Below are 21,059 nucleotides of genomic sequence, written 5' to 3'. Positions count from 1 at the left end.
AATCCAAGCTCTCATTTTCTCCTCTTAATCTTACTTGGGCACATTCTGATGGCAGAAAGTGGAAAGGAATTAAAAGCCCCTGAAAGAGGAGAGTATAAAAGCTGTCTTGAAGCTTAGCATGAAAAGAAACAATAAGATCTTGTCAACTTGTCCCACCACTTCCTGGAAAATGGAGAAGAACTAAAAGCAAAATCAGATTTTTATATATTCTTGGATGCAAAGATCTCTGAAGACAGTGACTGCAGCTATGAAATAAAAAGATGCTTTCTCCTTGGAATGAAAACTATGTCAAATCTGGATAACATGCTAAAAAGCAGAGAGATACCGCCTTACCGATAAAGGGCCATAACAGTCAAAGCTGTGATTTTTCCAGTAGCAATGTATGGCTGTAAGGATTAAACTATCAAGAAAGCTGAGCACTTTTGAATTGTGGTTCTGGAGAAGAGTTTTGAGAGTGCCTTGGTCAGCAAGGAGATAATATCACTCAAAACTTAAAGAAATTAATACAAACCCTTCACTAGAATGTCAAATATTGAAGCTGAAGCTTAAATACTTTGGCCATATAATAAGAATGTGAGATGCATTGGAAAAGACCTTCCCTGCTGGGAAGGATTGATGGCAAAAGGGAAAAGAGAATGACAAAGGACAAGGTGGAAAGATAAAGTCATGGAATCAAAAAAATCTAAACTTGAATAGACTTTGAGAGATCATGGAAGCCAGAAGAGTTTGTTGTGCTCCACTCTGCGGGGTCATGAAGATTCAGACATGACTGAACATCAAGAACAACTGATGAACCGTTGCTCTTCCCAGTGTAAAGCAGTCTCTGGGCAATGAATAGAAATGTTTTCCTTCCCTGCCAAAAATCACCCATCCCATGCATACTCATTTTCTGTTTTAAAAAACAAAGCATCTTGCCAGAATAAAATGGAAAACCCTGCTCCTTTCAGTCTGCCCTTCCTGGGGAAGGGGGGAAGGGGAGGGAGGCAACCATGTATTAAGAGAGATGGGAGCAGAATCAAGAAAACATTGCAGCCATCAGCATTGTGAGTTGATCAACGATGATGGAGGCATCTCCTTTCAGCAGTTGGGAGATCCAGAACAACTTTGGGAGAGCTGTGATAGCCAACAACATCCACATTCTGAGGGCAGTTAAAAACCCCACAGAATCTTGATGGATACGATGTGCACTTTGTAAAGACTTCTCTCTTGTTTTTTCTTATCCTGTAATTTTCTTTTTTTCCTTAGGCCTAATTCCTCATAAATAAAATGACCCATAGATAAACGTGTTAAACATAAATGTGTACGTACAATTGTTCCCAGACTGTTTCCTACTGAACAGAGGGGAGTGAAAAAGAAGAGTGGGAGAAAAATGTGTCATTTATAAATATTCAAGTGGATGAATGTGGGAAAACTAAACTAATACATCAATGAACTAAAAAAAATTACTTCTGAAATAAAACCTTGGTAGCCCTTCAGGGGAAAAGGGGGACTAATAAATGCTTGGGATTTTTTGTTTGCTTTTTGTGCGGGGTTTTTAGGTTTTTGCAAGGTAAATGGGGTTAAGTGGCTTGCCCAAGGCCACCCAGCTAGGTAATTATTAAGCGTCTGAGGTCTGATTTGAACCCAGGTCCTCCTGACTCCAGGGCCGGTGCTTTATCCACTGCACCACCTAGCCACCCCTAATAAATGCTTGTTAAATGAAAACACAAAAAAATTATGTGCTAGGTATAATGTTAAGTTGTTTCCAAATCCTCTATCTTTTATGATAGCAGTGGCAATAATAAATTAATAAACATCTCCTAAGTGCCTACTATGGGTCAGGCACTTCCAAATGATTTTCAAATAGTATCTTATTTAATAATAGAAGTGTATTAAAGATCATTTTCCCATAACATTAAAGCTAGAGGAGGTCTCTGAGATCATTTATTTCATTCTTATTATTTTACAGACTGGAAACTGATTCCCATGCTGATGAAATCACGTGCCCAAGGGTTACACAGACAGTATACTATCATTCCAACCAGAAATAAGAACAGCAAAATATCAAAAGCTTTATTTCTGAGAGTTGTTTTCCTTCCTTTCTTCCATCGAGAAACACTTCTTAGAATCAAAAACTAATAGCTAACTGAATGGTTCGTCCACACGAACTACACCAAGATATCAAGTCCACATTTATGGAACACGGCGCTAGTCTGGGCTGCATCCAAATCAGGAAGTATGCCTTTTCTCTCACGCACATTTCCCATTTCCCAGACAGCCATAAATGAAGCAAATAATCTAGGGAGCCTTCAGAATGGTGTGATTATCAGACTGGGGGTGCTGAGTCAGAACTCATTAAAGCAAACCTTAGGGGGCTTCTCATCTCTGCTGATTCTGAGCATGCCAACCAGTGTCTGTGAGTTTTAATGGGATTTACATCCATGCTCAGCCTGGAGGGGCTCCATAGGCAGTTTTAAAAAGAGGCATTTTCTCCCTGCAGGAATCAGCTACAGGGGGGAACATTTGGGGGAAGTGGACAGACAGCACATTGAACCTGTTTCCAACCTGCAAGGGACTTCTTTCCTCCACCCCCTCAGCCCTACCACATACAGATCAGCAGATGTCACCATGAATTCTTCCTTCCAGGAGCAACCATTCTGGTGTTGGGGAGTTCAGATGGTAAGAACATCATCTTATCATGAAGGTTCTGTTCCTCTTCTGTGATTTTCACATTTCACTGGAGAGAGTTTTGGAGATTACTTTAAACTAACAAAGGCATCTGGTGCCTTTAGATTTTATGTATTTGACATGAAGCAAAGCAGAAAATGGCTTTATTGCTATGAAAAATAATTGGATCCTGAGATATAAAAAAACACCAGAATTTCTCCTCCCTCCTTAGTGCTTTCCCCTTCTGCCTACCCTCATCCACCTGAGGCAGCACTTCCTCCTCTGGCCTGGCAGTCAATTTCAGCCTACACTAAGCACATTGCCATTCTCAGAGGGATGTCTCCAGTTTTAATCTACTTTCCAGCCATTATGTTTTGTTCTCTTTTGAGTCCTGCAGCTTTATTTAACTTTCAATGAGTTCTCTTTAACTCAGCTCTGGGATAATTTCTGAATCTCATCAAAATGGAGAGGGAAGATCTTTACAGACACTTCTTTCTTGTCCAGAGAATAATGTCACCAGGGTGCTTTTCAACCAACTTCTCATTGTGAGGGAAAAGCTGCCTTCCCAAATGAGACTGTCCTTCTTCTGCTTAAGAAACTTCAGAGCCTCTTTCCTGTCTTAACTTGACTGCCTCGTATCCAGGGCCATCTCCAGTCATCCCAATTCCTATTTGGCCACTAGATCCAGGTGGCTCTGGAGGAAAAAGTGGGACTGGTGACTTAGCACAGCCCCCATAACTCAAATCTAATTCATATTCTTTTCATGACATCACCTCCCTGAGTTCAGGGTCTGCTTCAAGAAGAAAGGACAATCATCATCAGGAAAAATCATAAACTTCAGGGCAGCACTTGAAGCTCCTCATGATCTGTGTCCTCATACATGATTCCTCATGACTTCTTTTCAAAAGTTCTGAGCTCTAACCAAATTGGTGGGATTGGTATTCCCAGGCTTGACATGCCATCTTCTACCCCTATTTTTGACCTAAGCTTTCCCCCTTATTGAAATGTACTTGCTAATTATCTCTATCTTTTAGAATCCTTTACTATTTTTCTGGCTCAACGCAAGCTACACAAGGCCCAACACAATCCAGAATGAGGGATCTAGATAGGATCTTCATATCCAATGCAAACACTTCATTTTATAGAGCAAAAAACTCAGACTCTGAGAGAGGAAGAGAATGTCTTAAGGGTCAAAATTCCGGAGATGATTTTCTTGCCAAGTGGTAAGTTGGCCAAGATATAGCAGATGGCAATGAAGTTAAACAATTTAAAAAAATCACAGAAACTGAATTGGCAAGGATCTGAGAGGCCAGCTGGTCTAATCAGGACCTAGAATCATCCAGTTGACTAGCATTTATCAAGTGCCTCTGATGTGCCTGGGCCAATGTGCCTAACATTGTAATAAGTGCTGGGGATACAAATAAGCAAAAGACCATCCCTATCCTCAAAGAGTTCTGAGTCAAACAGGGGAGACAATGTGCAAAAACAATATACTATGACAATATGGAGAACAAATCTACAGTAGTCTATGAAGGAAGATAGTAAAATTCAGAAAGTCTGAATAAGGTTCCTTACATAAAGTTCTAGTTATGACCTGAGAGAAACCAGGAGGGAAAGTATTCATAGCAAGGAGAAGTAGTGAAAATACCCAGTGTTATTTTGGAAAATAATTTGAAATTATGCAACTGAAGTAATTAAAATACCCATACCTAAAGACTCCATTACTGGATTGATAATCCAAGGAAGTTATCAATAAGGAAAAACTTCAAAGTATTTATAACAGTCCTTTTTGTGAGAGCTAAGATGTGAAACAAAAGAAGATATCCATTCACTGAAGAATGGATAAGAAACTGCGGTACATGATTGTAATGGAATATTATCCTGTTATACGAAATGATACAAGTGATGAATACAGGCAAGTCTGCAAAGAACTATCTATCTGAACTGATGTAGAATGAAGACAGCAGAACCAAGAAAACAATCTACAAAATAACTACAACACATGGAAAGAACATGACACACCAAAATATCAAAAGTAAATATAACACAATTCTAAAGCTCAAATGAGACTTGACGATTGAATTATGAGAAGATACTTCCAAACTGCTTCCTGTGGAGGTAAGGAGGGGCACAGGTATTGTACGTGGTATCGGTTTTTGAACTTTTTCCAAATTATCAACTAGTTATACTGATTTTTTATTTTTCTTTCCTCTCTAAAAATTATTTTTGTCAAAATGGATGACCCTCAAGGAAGGATATAAGATACTATGGTGTTGTAAAAACTCTAAATGTCAATGAAAATCTAAAATTAGGAAAATACCTAGCATCTGGAAATGGAGTATGTTGTGTGAAGAATATCCAGAGACCTAGTGTCATTGGATCATGTAAGGAAACGAAGTCTGAGGGGGAAAAAGTGTGAAGCTAAGGTTTGACTTTAAAGGCTAAAAGAGTAAAATATAAAAGTTCATATTTTATCCTGAAGCTAAAGGATAAATGAAATAACACAAAAAAAGAAATAACACGATCCAGTTATACAATTATCCCTGAAAATGGCTACCTAGCATTTTCTTGAGGAGAGTAAATGAAAGACAACTCAATATTTGGAGAAATAATAATAATATAAAATTTATTTAGTTATCATGTCCTAGGTCCTATATTGATCACCTTACAGCTATTATGTCATTTGATCTTCTTAATAACCTTGGGAGGTAGGTGTTATCATTATCCTCATTTTACCAGATGAAATTAAGACAACTAGAGATGGCGTGACTTTCCCAGGATCACATAGGTAGTAAGTGCCAAAGGTTGGATTTGAACTTTTTATTAAATTACTTCCTGACTCCAAGATCCTTCATCTATTCTGTGCCACCTAGCTGTGGAGTGTTTATTCTTAGATAATTTCTCTTTGTTCTCCCTACTGACATAAAGCAGAAACCTTCTGTGTTTTTATATCTTTTCCTGAGTTACAATTAATTCAGGCTATGTGGTGGTCTTTCATATACTTGATAATAACTCTTCTCTACCCTTGATAATAACCCCTTCTCTACCAGACCTCAATTCAATAGGACCAAACACTCTCCGTTCTTTCAATTAATTGCCATTTATATTATCTTGAAGTCATCCATTATTTTGTAGCTTATCCAAATGTTTCCTAAAACATGATACACAGAATTGAGCTCATAATGCTGTGTTATCTGGCCAAGGCAGAATGAATGAGAACCACCATAAACCTTGACAACAAATTTGCAATTGGTCTACTTAGTTCCAGACTCAGCACAAGGTTTTTAATGATAGAAAAATTATTTTTAAACTCCCAATATTTTTGATACTTCAGGGTGCTAGAGTCTCATTTCTCTAGATATCTTCTACAATGAGGAAGAATCCAATTTTTCCATGATTTGGCCAGGTTTGCCTCAGTGTTATGTAAGAAAAATAAGACACTACCCTGTAGCAAACCTGAAAATCAGAATTTCCCATCTTAGAGAGGCTAGGCCACAGTGGACCTCTATTCCAAACCTTTCTGTCCTGAGGACACTTGTCAAGATGTTGACCGCTCTGGCACAGATTTTGAAATTGAGTCTATGTAGACATTAGGAAAGAGACAACATTCAATGGTAAACGTAACTCCTGTACTCATCTTCATTCTATACTTCAAAATGAACCTTTGCTCAATTTCTTGTATTCATGGTGTGTCAAATAGGACATGTGAACACTACACAAGGCTCAGCATTATTGCCCCATGACGACAAGGTAAACATCTTGGTTCTGCTGAGGAATAATATTTATCACCTTAATATGGAAGAAAAGAGCAGGTAAGGGAAAGAGAAAAGAACAAGAAATGCCTACTATGTGCCAAATAGTGTTGATGTTTTACATTTGAAGACCAGTTCATTGGGAAGCAGGTGAACACAGATTCACTCTAGCAAATTTTTAGACCTAAACTTAGAGATTTAAAATCAGCATGCTACTTTAAAAGACCTCCTGTTGGATGATTTCACTAGAATTGCAAGGGGGAAGGACAAAAATATGTGGCATTACCCATAGCAATAAAGCACAAATTATTTATAGTAAATTGTGGAGATTTATCTTAATAAAAATAAACAAGGACATCATTACAGGTTCTTGAATTCAGGGCAGGCCAGAAAGCGCTGTTTCAGCAACATCATCATCAAAGAAGAAAAGAAGCCTTTGCTGGTTTTTAATGTTATTTATTTTTGGTCAAGCTTCGAAGAGCTTTAGATCACTCAGTCAGTTCACTGACAGTTCATCTCAATAGTTGTCTCTGAATAAGCTGACCTCGGTTAGCCTATAAAATGAAGAATATTTATGGACCCCAACTTTCTGTCAAAGTGCAAACCCTGGAGGAACCCATTACCGCATGGCCCTTAAAGATACAAACACTGGTCATTCCATACCCCCTCGAGAATGACCCTCTGATTATTGAATAAATAATACAGTCTGTCTGTACCTCATTCATGAAAGTCCATTTAACATCTCCATCTCTTTACACTGGTCATCCAATGTGCCTAGACTCATTCCTTACTTATTCCTCACAAATTTCCTTTTTTTTTTCTTTTAAGTTACAGCTTAAGCAGCATTTGGAAAAAGCCTTTCTTGATCCTTCCCAATGGTCCAGACCCTATCTTAAAAACTACTTTGTAGTTCACTCTTTCTGTGTTCTCTTTGTATTGACATGTTCACTTATTATCTCGCCAATTAGAATGGCATCTTCTCTGTGAGCAGGGATTATTTAATCCTTTGTATTTGGATCTCAAAGACCTGGGATAGAGCCTAGTTCACTAGGCTTATAATAAATAGCTGATTGATTTATTCATTTATTGAACTGAGCTAGGCTACCTTTGTAAACAGACATCCAGTCCCTTACTAAGGCTGGTCTTGGAAGCCCTCCAACTGATCTTTTAGACCTTGTATTCTCTTGAGATCGATTTCAAGAAGTCAGAGTCATCTGGCAAATGGCCTAAAGAAGGGTCACAGGAAGTCTAGAGTGGGAGAACTGGGAGATGTAGAAGAGGAGTCTGTGGAGAAAGTGAAAAAATCCTTGAATAGTTTCTTCTGCAACATTAAAAAATCAAATTATTCTTGGTACATTTTAAGGTACTTATTATGTATAGAAATCTGATAATGGCCATTGGGGAAAGTTAAATATCATTTTCATACTAGTCTAGTTGCTGTCCTTATCACACAATGCGTTCTACAAACCTTATGCCTCTGCTGCAGTCTGTGAGTAAAGCAGACTTGAAGCAGCTCAAAGGAAATGTGACATTTGTAAGTTTGGAATACTCACCCCAAGTAGTCACATGAATTACTGGTGCCCGACCTGTGGTAGAGCATTCTGAGCTCATATTGGTCTGATCAGTCACAGTTGGATACACTGTCATTTGCCTCAAACACAGTGATGTCATTTTGGTCTTTGATAATAAAGGACAAGAGTCAACCAATCATACCTGAAAGAGCCTCAGTCTCTCTTCACCTTTCTTTTCTGAATCATTACTTTATTTCATTAATAGCTAATATTTATATGATGTCTTAAGGTTGGCAAAACACTTTTCAAAGGTTATCACATTTGATAATGAGTGTAAGGTGTAGGGTGTGTTCAAGGAAGACTAGTACCTTGGTGTGAGAGTTGCTGAGCCCTCTCCAGGGCTGCTTTCCACCTTTCATGTCCACCAGTCACCTAGGTCTCACCTGTGGCTCCAAGAAGCTGAAGCAAGCACAGTGGCCACAACCCAGTAAACTGTTTCAGCAGGCTGGCTAAACCAGGTTGAGGGTAACCAAGGGAGTCTCGTACTTGAAGGATTCCACTGATGGAATGGGGTAGAGGAGAACAATTCTTTTCAAATACCCATGAAGCCAGATGAAGCAGGTGTTGTGAAGTACTTAGAGAATGTTTAGACATCATAGATGCCAAGGTCATCCACTGCTTTCAGAGCCATCACCATTTGTCTTGACTCTGTCTTGCCATGCTGCATCATGATGACTTTGAAAGAGAGAGGGAGGCTGTTGATTTCATGTTCTGCACCACTCAAATCTAATTTACACATGTGACAAAAGATATCACTTATAACCATTCCTCAAAGTCCTGTGACAGGCAAGTGATGAAGCAGTAGGTACAGATACAAAGGTGCCCCAGGACCACAGAATTGTTTCTCCACTGAAAGCAGAAGTGAGATTCAGCAGCCTCCTGGGTGACTGAGCAGTCCTTTGAAGGATCACACTGCTCACCTCCTGATGCAAGGATGGGGCTAGAAAAGATGTCCTATCAGTGCATGAAATGTTCACAGACTCATAGACAACACAAGATCCAATAGACTTGAAAGATGAACAGCTCTTGTTGCAAGAGAATTCAGCAGGTATGGTATCCAAATAGCAGCCCTGAGTGAAACAAGGCTGGCAAATGAAGACCAGCTTACTCAAGTTGGAGCTGGATACATGTTCTCAAGTGAAAGGGAATGCTGTAAAGCTGGGATAGGTTTTGCAATCAAAACTAATCAAATCTGGGACAGCTAGGTGACATAGTGGATAAAGCACTGGCCTTGGAGTCAGGAGTACCTGGGTTCAAATCTGACCTCAGACACTTAATGATTACCTAGCCGTGTGGCCTTGGACAAGCCACTTAACTCCATTTGCCTTGCAAAAACCTCAAAAAAAACCTAATCAAATCAGCATTCTTTTTTTTTTTTTAGATTTTTGAAGGCAATGGGGTTAAATGGCTTGCCCAAGGCCACGCAGCTAGGTAATCATTAAGTGTCTGAGGTCAGATTTGGACCCAGGTACTCCTGACTCCAAGGCCAGTGCTCTATCCACTGCACCACCTAGCTGCCCCTCAAATCAGCATTCTTGAAAGACTAAGGAAAGGAGTGAATGACAGGCCCATGACAATGAGATTGCTACTTCCAGGAAAACCTCATGCTACCATCATCGGTACCTATATTCCGCACCATAACAAACATTGATAAAGTTAAAGAAAAAATTTTTGAAGACCTGGAAATCTTTATCATCAAAGTACCAAAAGAGGACAAGCTTATAATTCTGGGTGACTTTAAGAGTAGAGGAGGCTCAGATTACCAGACATGGCAGGGAGTCCTTGGGAGGAATGGAATTGGAAACAGCAACAGCAATGTTCCCCTTCTACTGAAGAAGATTTGTTCTCATGACTTTCTCATATATATTGCCTTCTGTTTACTTAAACACAATAAAACTTCCTGGATTCCCCCTCCTTGCAAACACTGGCATCTATTAGACTATGTGATTGTAAGGAGAAAAGACAGACAAGATGTGAGAGTGACAAAGTCAATGTGTGGTACAGAGTGCTGGACTAATCATAGACTCATCCTCTCTAAGCTAAATATTCATATTAAACCAAAGTGGGATTCCCAAGGAAAAATGAATACTAGAAGAATTAATATCAAGAGATCAGAGGGTCTCTGTGAGCAGTAACAGTTTGTGTCTAACTTGGAGGGAAAACTGAGCCAACACATAGTTGGCAACAGTGGAGCAAAAAAAGGAGTGGACAGCTTTCAAGAGATCACAGTACAGCACTTGCTCATCTTGGCCAGAACAGCCACAAACATCAAGACTGGTTTGCTGAAAATGATGAGGAAATGCAGAAGCTGCTAAATGAAAAATGAGCATTCCATAGGGTTTACCAGAAGGATAATTCATCCATTTCTAAGAAGGCAGCATTTAAGTCCATTAAAAGTAAAGTCCAATCAAAGCTGAGAGAGATGCAGGGCACTTGGCTCAGTAAGAAGGCAGACGAAATTCAATTTTATAAAGTTAGTAACAAATCAAAATGATATTTATGAAAGATATTTATGAGTTAAAGACATATGGTGCATTTCAACTACTCAGTGCCGAAGAATCCACATTAATATAGGGACTTCATCTTAGAAAGATGAACTGAACACTTCCAGAGTGTTCCATCATCAATCCATTATTAATCCTATCCATTCCATCAACCAAAAATGCAGAAGTCATTGACCACTTACCTCTAGTTAAAGTCAATCAGCTCCTAACTGAAGTTCTAACTGAATAAGAGGTTTTGAATACTTTTAGGCTCCTTTCAAGTGGTAAAACACCTGTGTTGATCCTGTTCAATCTGAGACCTACAAGGTGGGAGGTCCATTGCTGATCCAAAAACTGATTTAAATTTTCCAGGTAATATAGCATGAAGAGGCTATCCTCCAAGAATTCAAGTATGTCTCCATCATTCATCTCTATAAAGGTAAAGGTAATAGATTGTCATGTGGCAACCACAGGGGTACTTCTCTTCTAGTCCTTGCTGGTAAGATTCTTGTCAGAGTCCTTCTCAATAGATTGATGCTTCACCTGGATGTTGGTCACCTTTCTGAGAGCCAATATGATTTCAGAAAGGATAGAGGAACAGTCAATATGGTGTTTTCTCCCCTACAACTCCAGGAAAAATGCCTGGAACAGACAGAGGTCTGTATAAAACATTCATAGATATGACCAAGGTCTTTGATATCATTGGTCACAAGGGTTTATGGAAAATTATGTCAAAATTTGGTTGCCTGGAGAAGTTCATCATCATTGTCCATCAGTCTCATGAAGGCATGCTTGCCCAGGTTCTGGATAGTGGATGATGCTCTCGAAATTTCCCAGATACTGATCCACTAAAACAAGGATATGTCCTTGCTCCCATACTTTTTAGCATGATGTTTTCAGCCATGTTATAAAATGCCTTCAATGAGGATGAACATGGCCTCAAGGTCAGCTACTTCATGGATGGCAAATTCCTTAACTTGAAAAGACTACAAGCCAATACCAAAATGGATGGAGTGTTGGTACAGGATCTTCTATTTGCAGATGATTATGCACTCAACACAGCCTCTGAGGCTGAGATGCAGCAAAGTGTGGATCAATTCTCAGTACTTGTTCTAATTTTGATCTAACAATGAAGACCAAGAAAACCCAGGTGTTCCATCAGCCAGCACCACACTATCCATATGTGGGATTACTGATTACAGCAAATAGAGTTGTGAGTACTGTGGACAAGTTCACTTATCCTGACTATGTCCTTTCCAGGGAAGTACACATTGACAAAGAGGGTGACACTCACATTGCCAGAGATAGCTCAGTATTTGGGAGACTCTGAAAGAAAGTGTGGGAGAGAAGAGGTATTAGACTGACTACCAATCTGAAGGTCTACAGAACCAGTGACCTGACCTCATTGCTATATGCCTGTGAAATCTGCACAGTCTACCAGTGCCATGTCAGGAAACTGAATCATTTCCATTTAAATTGTCTTAGTAAGATTCTGAAGATCATCTGGCCAGAGAAAATATCAGACACTGAGGGCCTTTCTCAAGTTAAACTTATCTAGAATTCCCACATGGCTACAGAGAGGGCAACTTTGATGGGCTGGACATGTTGTTAGAATGCCAGACATATGCTTGCCCAAAAAAACTATTTTATGGAGAATTCACACAGGGCAAGCACTCTCAAGGGGGTCAGAAGAATTGATACCAAGACAGCCTGAAGGTCTCACTGAAGAATCTTAGAATTGACTGTACAGTTTGGGAGACACTGGCACAGGACCACCCAGTGGCATGCCCTCATCAGTGAGGGTGAAGTTCTCTATGAGAAGGGCAGAATTGAAGCAGCTCAGTAGCATCTGTAAGTTTAGAATCCCCAGCCCAGGTGTTCACATGAACTATTGATACCCAATCTAATGGTAGGGCATTCCGAGCTTGTATTGGCCTAATCAGCCACAGTTGGTCACACTGTAATTTGTCTCCAACATAATGATATCATTTTGGTCTTCTTCAATAATGAAGGACAAGAACCAATCAACCAATCAATGTCCAAAGGTTATTAAAATACATTTTAAAAATTCATGCATTTGATCCTTACAGCATCACTGTGAATTAGAATTTATTACTGTCCCCATTTTACAGATTGGAAATTTGAAGTTAAGAGAAGTAAAGAGACTTGCCAAGAGTCACATAGATATTGAGAGCTGAAACAGAACTTAAACTGAGATCAGAGTTCTGGAATTTTTTGTTTGTTTGTTTTTGATTTTGTCAGGCAATGTGGTTAAGTGACTTGCCCAAGGTCACACAACTAGATAATTATTAAGTATCTGAGGTCACATTTGAACTCAGGTCCTCCTGACTCCAGTACTGGTACTCTATCCATTGTGCCACTTAGCTGCCCAAGATTCTGGAATGTTTCAATGATTACTTGGTTCCCATGGCCACAAAAAGGGGGAAAACTATTAAAGGGGACTGATCATTGCATCAGGAATACCCATCTACTAAGCAGTCATTTAAAGGAAAAACCCTTTCCTCCACAGCACATTTATTCTTCTCTCCTCTACATTTGGCTTGGAATTCTTTCAAGGACCCCACCCAAGCCTTAGCTCAAACATCAATGGTTACCATAACTGTTGCACAGATCACATATGCTAACTAGGCAAGCCTGAAACTCAAACTCAAGGCCTTTGATGTTCTTCACTTTTGTGTTTCTTTTTGAATAGTCAAATGAGATAATATTTGTAAAGACCTTAAGTTACTAAGTAGAACATAGTAAATGCTTATTCCTGTCCCTCTTCCCTCTTTGCTTTACAGCATGAATATGAACTGAATAATGAATATGAGATAGACTTCCAGTATTAGAAGCAAATTTATAAATTCGAGAGGAAAGGAGCTCCTCAGTTACTCTGGCAGAACTGACTGGCAATAAATGGAGCTACATGAAACTTCACTCTATTCAACAAAGAGGACCATTGATGGGAGGATGAGTTCAAGCCCTGACTCTCTCAAGAGTCAGAGAAGAGGACTTGAAAGAGTTGGTGACAGTACAAAGTCAAGGTGAAGTCAAAATTGTTGTTCATCAGTCCCATGAAATATTTCATATTTTGATGTCTTAAGTATTGCTCTCCTGAGAAAGAATATTAGAGGTTATAGACTATTATTCCATATTGTGTCTTTGAAAAAGTATAGTCATGAATCTTTTATGTTTTAACAAATTCTTTTAGCTGAAGGGAATAAATATTTGCTGGATCTGGTCTATGTGGCACTTTCAGTATATTTATAAACCTTTTAAGAGAGACTACTGAGATGAAACTTTTAAAATTAATTTAAATAGAAAGAACTTGAGAAAGAGAACAAAAGAGCCGGAACATTTGATTTAAAGGCAAAGCTCCCCCAAGGCCAAATATAATACTCTTATGTGAGAACATGGAAAGGTCAAACTATTTGGAAAGGATGACCCATTACTGGGCTACATGAAGAAAAAGGATCACATGTATATTTATTCATATATGGATAGGGTAATACCCCAGTGAACATAAAGTCAATGAGAACAAGGACTTTTTCACCAGTATCTCTTTTCATAGAGCTTCAAATAATGTCTGCTACATGCTGGATTCTGAAGAAAAGTCCCTGGACTCAAGAAATTATACCTAATACAGGACTTAAGATATGGTCAAAAATAAAGGAAAAGATGATAAGACCAAAAAATCCAACAAAAACAACCCAGTGGTCTGGACAAGTGTGCTAACCTTGAAAAGTGAAATCATTTCCCTCTGAGTAACTAGGGAGGTTTTATTGAAATGACATAGAGCTGGGATCAGAAGGAAGTAAGAAACTTTAATTGTAAAAATAAGCTCTTTGAAAGCACAGACTACCAAATTTACTTTTCCTGAAACCAAGGGTCTGGTACAATGCTTGGTTTTGTAGAGCAGGCTTGTTGAATAGGACTGAATTAACCTAAGTGAAGGTGGATGAGCTAAGGTGTATGTCCTAAGTGTGAGAAACACCCTGAGGAAAAATAGGATGGAAGACAGGAAAGGATGAGAGGACCCAGATGTATCATCCAGTTCTCAAGCAACAAGTGAGGAGAGAAGTGAGGAAAATTCATCATATCATTGGTTTTGATGTCCCCATAGAGCATATAATTATTATCTTAGTAGTTGGCATGAGGACTTTGAGAATGGACTGTGGAAATACTGGAGAACTTTGAGATCCCTCACATGGTAATTTCCTCTTTGGAAGTAATAAGATTGTGCTATCACATATATCTCTGAAGAATTCATGATTCTGGTTATTGAGTATTCAAGGAACCTTGAATATCCAAATATCCTGTGATAGAATTGTGCTAGCTAGTTGAGGGCAAGGACTTTTATCTCTCTCTTGCTCTCACCCTTTCCTTCCAAGACTCTCTTCCATCTTTCTGGTTCTTCCTTTCCTCCTTTCTTTTTTTTCCTTTTCTCTTTTGGTTTCCTTCTTTCCCTTTCTTCCTGCCTTCCTTCTCTCCCTTCCTCCTTCCCTCTTTCCCTCTTCTCTCCCCCAATCCTTTTTGTTTAACTTCCCCCTACCTACCTCCATTTTCCTTCCTTTTTCCAACCCTCCTTTCCTTCATTCCTTTCATTAGAATTGTCAATCTCTCCATTAATGACTGGCAGTAAGTAAAGGCTTAATCAAAGAATGATACCCAGCCAATAGAAAAAAAAAAACAAACAAAAAAAAACACCATGAGCTTAGGACCTGCTTGCTTCCTTTTTTTCTTTTTGTCTTGGTATTCTTTCCAGAACTCTCTCTGTTATGTAGTAGTCATTTAATAAATTTTGTTTACATTAGATTGCATTGATATCTGTGTGTGTGTGTGTGTGTGTGTGTGTGTGTGTGTATGCACTCTCTGTGATCTTTTAGATCCTTTTTGAATTATCACTTTTGGGGCATTTCATAAAAGTCACCCTAATCTCTAAAGAACTTTAAATTGTGCCATTTCTTCATTGCCAGAAGAATTGCAGGCTAGCAGAATATTTTTAGCCATTATTTGTCAGTATGAAATAAAATCAGAAAAATAATTATGGTTTTTGACTCAATAATTTCGTTGTTGCAAATATAAGGTTTTTGTTGATTTACCTTGTCAATCAAGTCACCTCACCACATTTAAAGCAATGACAAGATGCCTAATCAATCAACCTCAACCACAAGCTTTAAATTAAGTCCTTTGAGCCAGAAGGATGTCTCACAGGAATATAAGAACCCCATTGGTCAAGAATTCTTGGTCATGGCCCAGAGGTCATCTATGAATGATCAAATGAATAGGGAAGGCAGCCATTCAGGTTGAGGAAGTGTAGCTTGCCAATAAACCCTCTGCAGTGGAACTAAGAGGAAGACAGGAAGGGATCCTTCAGTTTAGGCCTGTCCTCTAATCTCTCTCCCTCTTTTTTTGACTGCAGGGAAACTGAGTTTTAAAGGGCCAGGAGAATGTTGGAATTCTCCTCAATATCCTAACCACATCCATAGAGCTGGTGGCAGTGTCTGCATTGAAAGCTAAGAAAAGAGGACATAAACTTTCATAGCTTGGAAAAGACTCCAGCAAAGAAACTATTCCTTGCCTAAGGAAAACTTCTGAAATGCCTTAGGAATAGGAGAAAAGGATTTCCAGAAAATCAAGAGCTCTAAGGTACCTATCTATTCTATGTGATCACACAGGTTCAATCCACTTTGCCCAGGGCTCTTGATTAGTTTCATATGACTTTTTAATGCCAACTATATTTACTATCCCACCTTAGTAAATATGCTTTTGTAAAAGTTATTCAAGGCAAAGACTTAATTCTCAAATAATAGTATAGGGAGACGTTATCAGTGGGTTCTTCAGGTGATCAAATTAGAAAAGGATCCTCTGGCTCCTCAAGGATGCCCCTGGAAGTCAGAAATCAAGATGAAACACTTTCATGGAACCAAAAGACTCTGTCATCATTCTGCCATTCAGTTGTGGCTATGTCTCCATGAACCAAAGCATCCCAATGCTGATCATGTCGTTATTGTTCTTGTTGTTGGGGCGGGGCGGGCAAGATACTGGAGTGATTTGCCATTTCCTTCTCCGGTGGAATAAGGCAGATGGAGATTAAGTAGCTTGCCCAAGGATATAGAGTGAGTGAGTGTCCAAAGCTGAATGGAAGCATCAACATGCCAGGCCCACTAAAGTTAACATACATACACACTCAATTAAGTTGCGAAACTTATCTTACTTTTCAAGTATTAAAAGGGGAAAGGGAGGAGGAAAAGAGGAACTAACAGAAGAAGAAGGGGCAAAGGGAAAAGGGAAAGAAAGGGGAGGGGGTTGGATACAAGGAGGCAAATATACTTAAGGTGGTGGTATTCAGAAATAAAATACTGGGGAATATGGATAAAGTGAAAAGGGGGAAAACATAAACAGAGAGAAGATAGCATTGAGGGCAATAAAAAGTTAGTAATTATAATTTTAAATGTGAATGGGATGAACTCTCCCATAAAAATTAAGCAAATAGCAGACTAGATTAAAACCAGAATCCTACAATATGCTGCCTACAAGAAACTCATTTGAAGCAGAGAGATACATATAGAGTAAAGTTAAAAGGTTGGAGCAAACTATATTTTTCTTCAGCTGAAGTGAAAAAAAGCAGGAGTAGTAATCCTTAACTCAAAGAAGCTACAAAAATAGGTCTTAAAACAGATAAGGAAGGAAACTATATCCTCCTAAAAGGTACCATAGATAATGAAGCAATTTCAATACTAAATATGCATGTACCAAATGGTATATCATTCAAATTTTTAGAGGAGAAGTTGAGTAAGTTACAGGAAGACATAGACAGGAAAACTCTACTGGTGGGAAACCTCAGCCTCCCATTCTCTGATTTAGATAAATCTAACCACATAATAAACAAGAAGGAAGTTAAGGAGGTAAATAGAATGTTAGAAAACCTAGACTTGATAGACCTTTGGAGAAAGGGATAGAAAGGATTATACTTGTTTTCCCACAGTACATGGCACCTACACAAAAACTGACATGTATTAGGCCATAAAAACCTAATAATCAGAAGTAAAAAAGGCAGAAACAGTGAATACATCCTCCTCAGATCATAATGCAATAAAAATCACATGCCATAATGGGCCAAGGAGAGATAGACCTAAAACTAATTGGAAACTAAATAACCTCATTCTAAAGAATGAGTGGATCAAACAACAAATTATAGAAAGAATTAATGATATTATCCTAGATGATGACAATAATGAAATCAACATACCAAAACTTATAGTATACAGCTAAGGCAGTTGTCAGGGGATATATTATATCTTTAAATGCTTACATGAATAAATTGGAGAAAGGGGAAATCAATGAACTAAACATGCAAATAAAAAAATTAGAGAAAGAACAAATAAAAAACCCCAATTAAATACCAAATTAGAAATTCTGAAAATTAAAGGAGAAATTAATAAAATTGAAAGCTAGAAAACTATTGATCTAATAAATAAAACCAAGAGTTGGTTTTATGAGAAAAACAATAAAATTGATAAACCTCTGGTTAATTTGATTTAAAAAAAAGAAAGTAGAAAACCAAATTACCAATATCATAAATGAAAAAAGGTGAATTTACCATCAATGAGGAGAAAATTAAAGTAACAATGCAGAATTACCTTACCCAACTGTATGCTAATAAATTTGATAATCTAAGTGAAATGGATGAATAGTCACAAAAATATAAGTTGCCCAGGTAAAATGAAGAAGAAATTAAATATTTAAATAACCCTATCTCACAAAAATAAATTCAACAAGCCATTATTGAACTCCCTAAGAAAAATTCTCCAGGGCCAGACAGATTCACAAGTGAATTCTATCAAACATTTAAGGAACAATTGGTTCCAATTCTATATAAACTCTTTGGCAAAATAGGTGAGGACAGAACTTTGCCTCTTTCTATAACACCAATATGGTGCTGATACCTAAACCCTGAAGAGCCAAAACAGAGAAAGAAAATTACAGACCTATCTCCCTGATAAATATAGATGCAAAAATCTTAAAACCCGAGCAAAGCTATTACAGCAAGTTATCACTAGGATAATACATTATGATCAAGTAGGATTTATCCTAAGAATGCAGGGTTGGTTCAATATTAGGAAAACTGTTAGTATATTCAATTATATCAATAAATGCTGAAAAAGCCTTTGACAAAATACACCTATTCCAACTAAAAACACTAGAGACCATAGGAATAAATGGATTGTTCCTTAGAATAATAAGCAGTATCTATCTGAAACCTTCAAGCATTATATGCAATGGGGATAAGCTAGAGGCATTCCCAATAAGACCAGGGGTGAAACAAGGATGCCCATTACCACCACTACTATGCAACACTGTATGAGAAATATTAGCTTCAACAATAGCAAAAGAGAAAGAAATTGAAGGAATTAGAATTGGGAAGGAAGAGACGAAACTCTTATATTTTGCAGATGACAAGATGGTATACCTAGAGTATCCTAAAAAGTCATCTAAAAATTACTAGAAACAATTAGCAATTTTAGCAAAGTCACAAGATATAAAATAAACCCTCATAAATCATCAGCATTTATATATATATATATACATATATATATGTATATATATATATATATATATATATATATATATATATATATATATATATATCCAGATATAACAGCAAGAGATAGAAAGAGAAATCTCATTCAAAATAACTTCAGACAACATGAAATACTTGGGAGTCTACCTGCCAAGGTAGACCCAGAAGCTCTATTAAACAACTACAAAACACTCCTGTCACAAATAAAATCAGATTTAAAAAACTGGGCAAATAAGAACTGCTCGTAGATAGGCTGAGCTAATATAATAAAAATGACAATTCTACCTAAATTAAACTAATACTTATTTAGTGCCCTACCAATCAAAATTCCCCCAAAAATTACTTCAATGAGTTATAAAAAATTGTACATAAATTCATATGGAGAAATAAAACATCAAGAATTTCCAGGGATTTAATGAAAAAAATGCAAAAGAAGGTGGCCTAGTCCTACCAGATCTAAAATTATATTATAAAGCATCAGTAGTCAAAACTGTCTGGTATTGGCTAAGAAATAGAGTGGTGGATCAGTGGAATAGACCATGTGAAATAGCAGGAAATGATTATAGTATTCTACTGTTAAATAAACCCTAAGTGTCCAACTTTTGGAATAAAAACTCTCTCTTGATAAAACACTGTTGGGAAAATTGGAAGTTAATTATTGGATTAGAACAACACCTCACACCTTATACAAAGATAAGATCAAAATGGATACAGGATTAAGACATAAAAGACAATATTATAACCAAACTAGGAGATCAAGGATTAATTTACTATCAGATCTATGGAAAGGGAAGCAGTTTAAGGAGATGGAGATGAAGAACATCATTAAAAACAAACTTGATAATTTTGATTACATTAAATTTAAAAGTTTTTACACAGACAAAACCACTATAAACAAGATCAAAAGAAATGTATTAAATTGGGAAACAATTTTTACAACCAGCATTTCTGACAAAGGACCCATTTCTAAAATACAGAGAGAATTGAATCAAATTTATAAAAAAAAAATAGTGCCATTCCCTAATTGACAAATGGTCAAAGGATATGTGGAAGCAATTTATAGATGAGGAAATCAAAGCTATCCATAGTCATATGAAAAATTGCTCTAAATCCTTACTTATTAGAGAAAAGCATCTCTGAGGTACCACCTCACACACTTCTCAGACTGGCCAAGATGACCAGAAAGGACTATGCTCAATGTTGGAAGGGATGTGGGAAATCTGGGACACTAATACATTGTTGGTGGAGCTGTGAACTCCTCCAACATTTCTGCAGAGCAATTTAGAATTACATCCAAAGGGCAATAAAAATTCACATACCCTTTGATCCAGCAATAACACTACTGGGTCTGTACCCTGAAGAGATCATGAAAAAAGGTTAAAAAAAACATCCCTTGTACAAAAATATTCATAGCAGCCCTGTTTGTGGTGGCAAAGAATTGGAAAAGGAGTGAATTTCCATCAGCTGGGGAATGGCTGAGCAAACTGTGTTATATGTACATTATGTAACATTATTGTTCTATTAGAAACCAAGAGGGATGGGACTTCAGGGAAGCTTGGAGGGATTTGAATGAACTGATTCTGAGTGAGATGAGCAGAACCAGAAGAACATTGTACATCCTAACAGCAACATGGGGGTGATGATCAATCTTAATGGACTTGCTCATTTCATCAGTGCAACAATCATGGATAATTTGGGGGTATCTGCAATGGAGAATGCCATCTGTATCCAGAGAAAGAACTGTTGAGTTTGAACAAAAACCAATTTAATTAAAAAAAACCATCATCTCATTATGTAATCTTGCTATCTCTTATATTCTATTTTTTAAGGATATGATTTCTCTCTCAACACATTCAATTTTGATCAATGTATAGCATGGAAACAATATAAAGACTGACAGACTGCCTTCGGTGGAGGGAGGTGAAGCAAGATTTGGGGAGAATATTATAAAATTCAAAAATATATTAATTTTAAAAAATAATTTAAAAAGATGCCAGGCCCAGAGGTCATTCACACTGAG

At 37.6% G+C, this 21,059-nt stretch overlaps 1 long non-coding RNA gene across 1 annotated transcript; it reads left to right on the top strand.

The window, feature by feature from the left end:
• Positions 1 to 2,130: 2,130 nt before the first annotated feature.
• LOC141491560 (uncharacterized) lies at positions 2,131 to 20,736 on the top strand. Its single transcript, XR_012469643.1, has 5 exons — positions 2,131 to 2,215; positions 2,480 to 2,658; positions 13,257 to 13,499; positions 15,878 to 16,104; positions 20,565 to 20,736. It is a non-coding gene; the product is annotated as an uncharacterized LOC141491560 (long non-coding RNA).
• The last annotated feature ends 323 nt before the right edge of the window (positions 20,737 to 21,059 follow it).

Source organism: Macrotis lagotis, chromosome 6, assembly GCF_037893015.1.
Source record: "Macrotis lagotis isolate mMagLag1 chromosome 6, bilby.v1.9.chrom.fasta, whole genome shotgun sequence".
Classification (NCBI taxonomy): domain Eukaryota; kingdom Metazoa; phylum Chordata; class Mammalia; order Peramelemorphia; family Peramelidae; genus Macrotis; species Macrotis lagotis.
The sequence above is the reverse complement of the archived record's forward strand: the minus strand, read 5'-3'. Positions and strand labels throughout refer to the sequence as shown.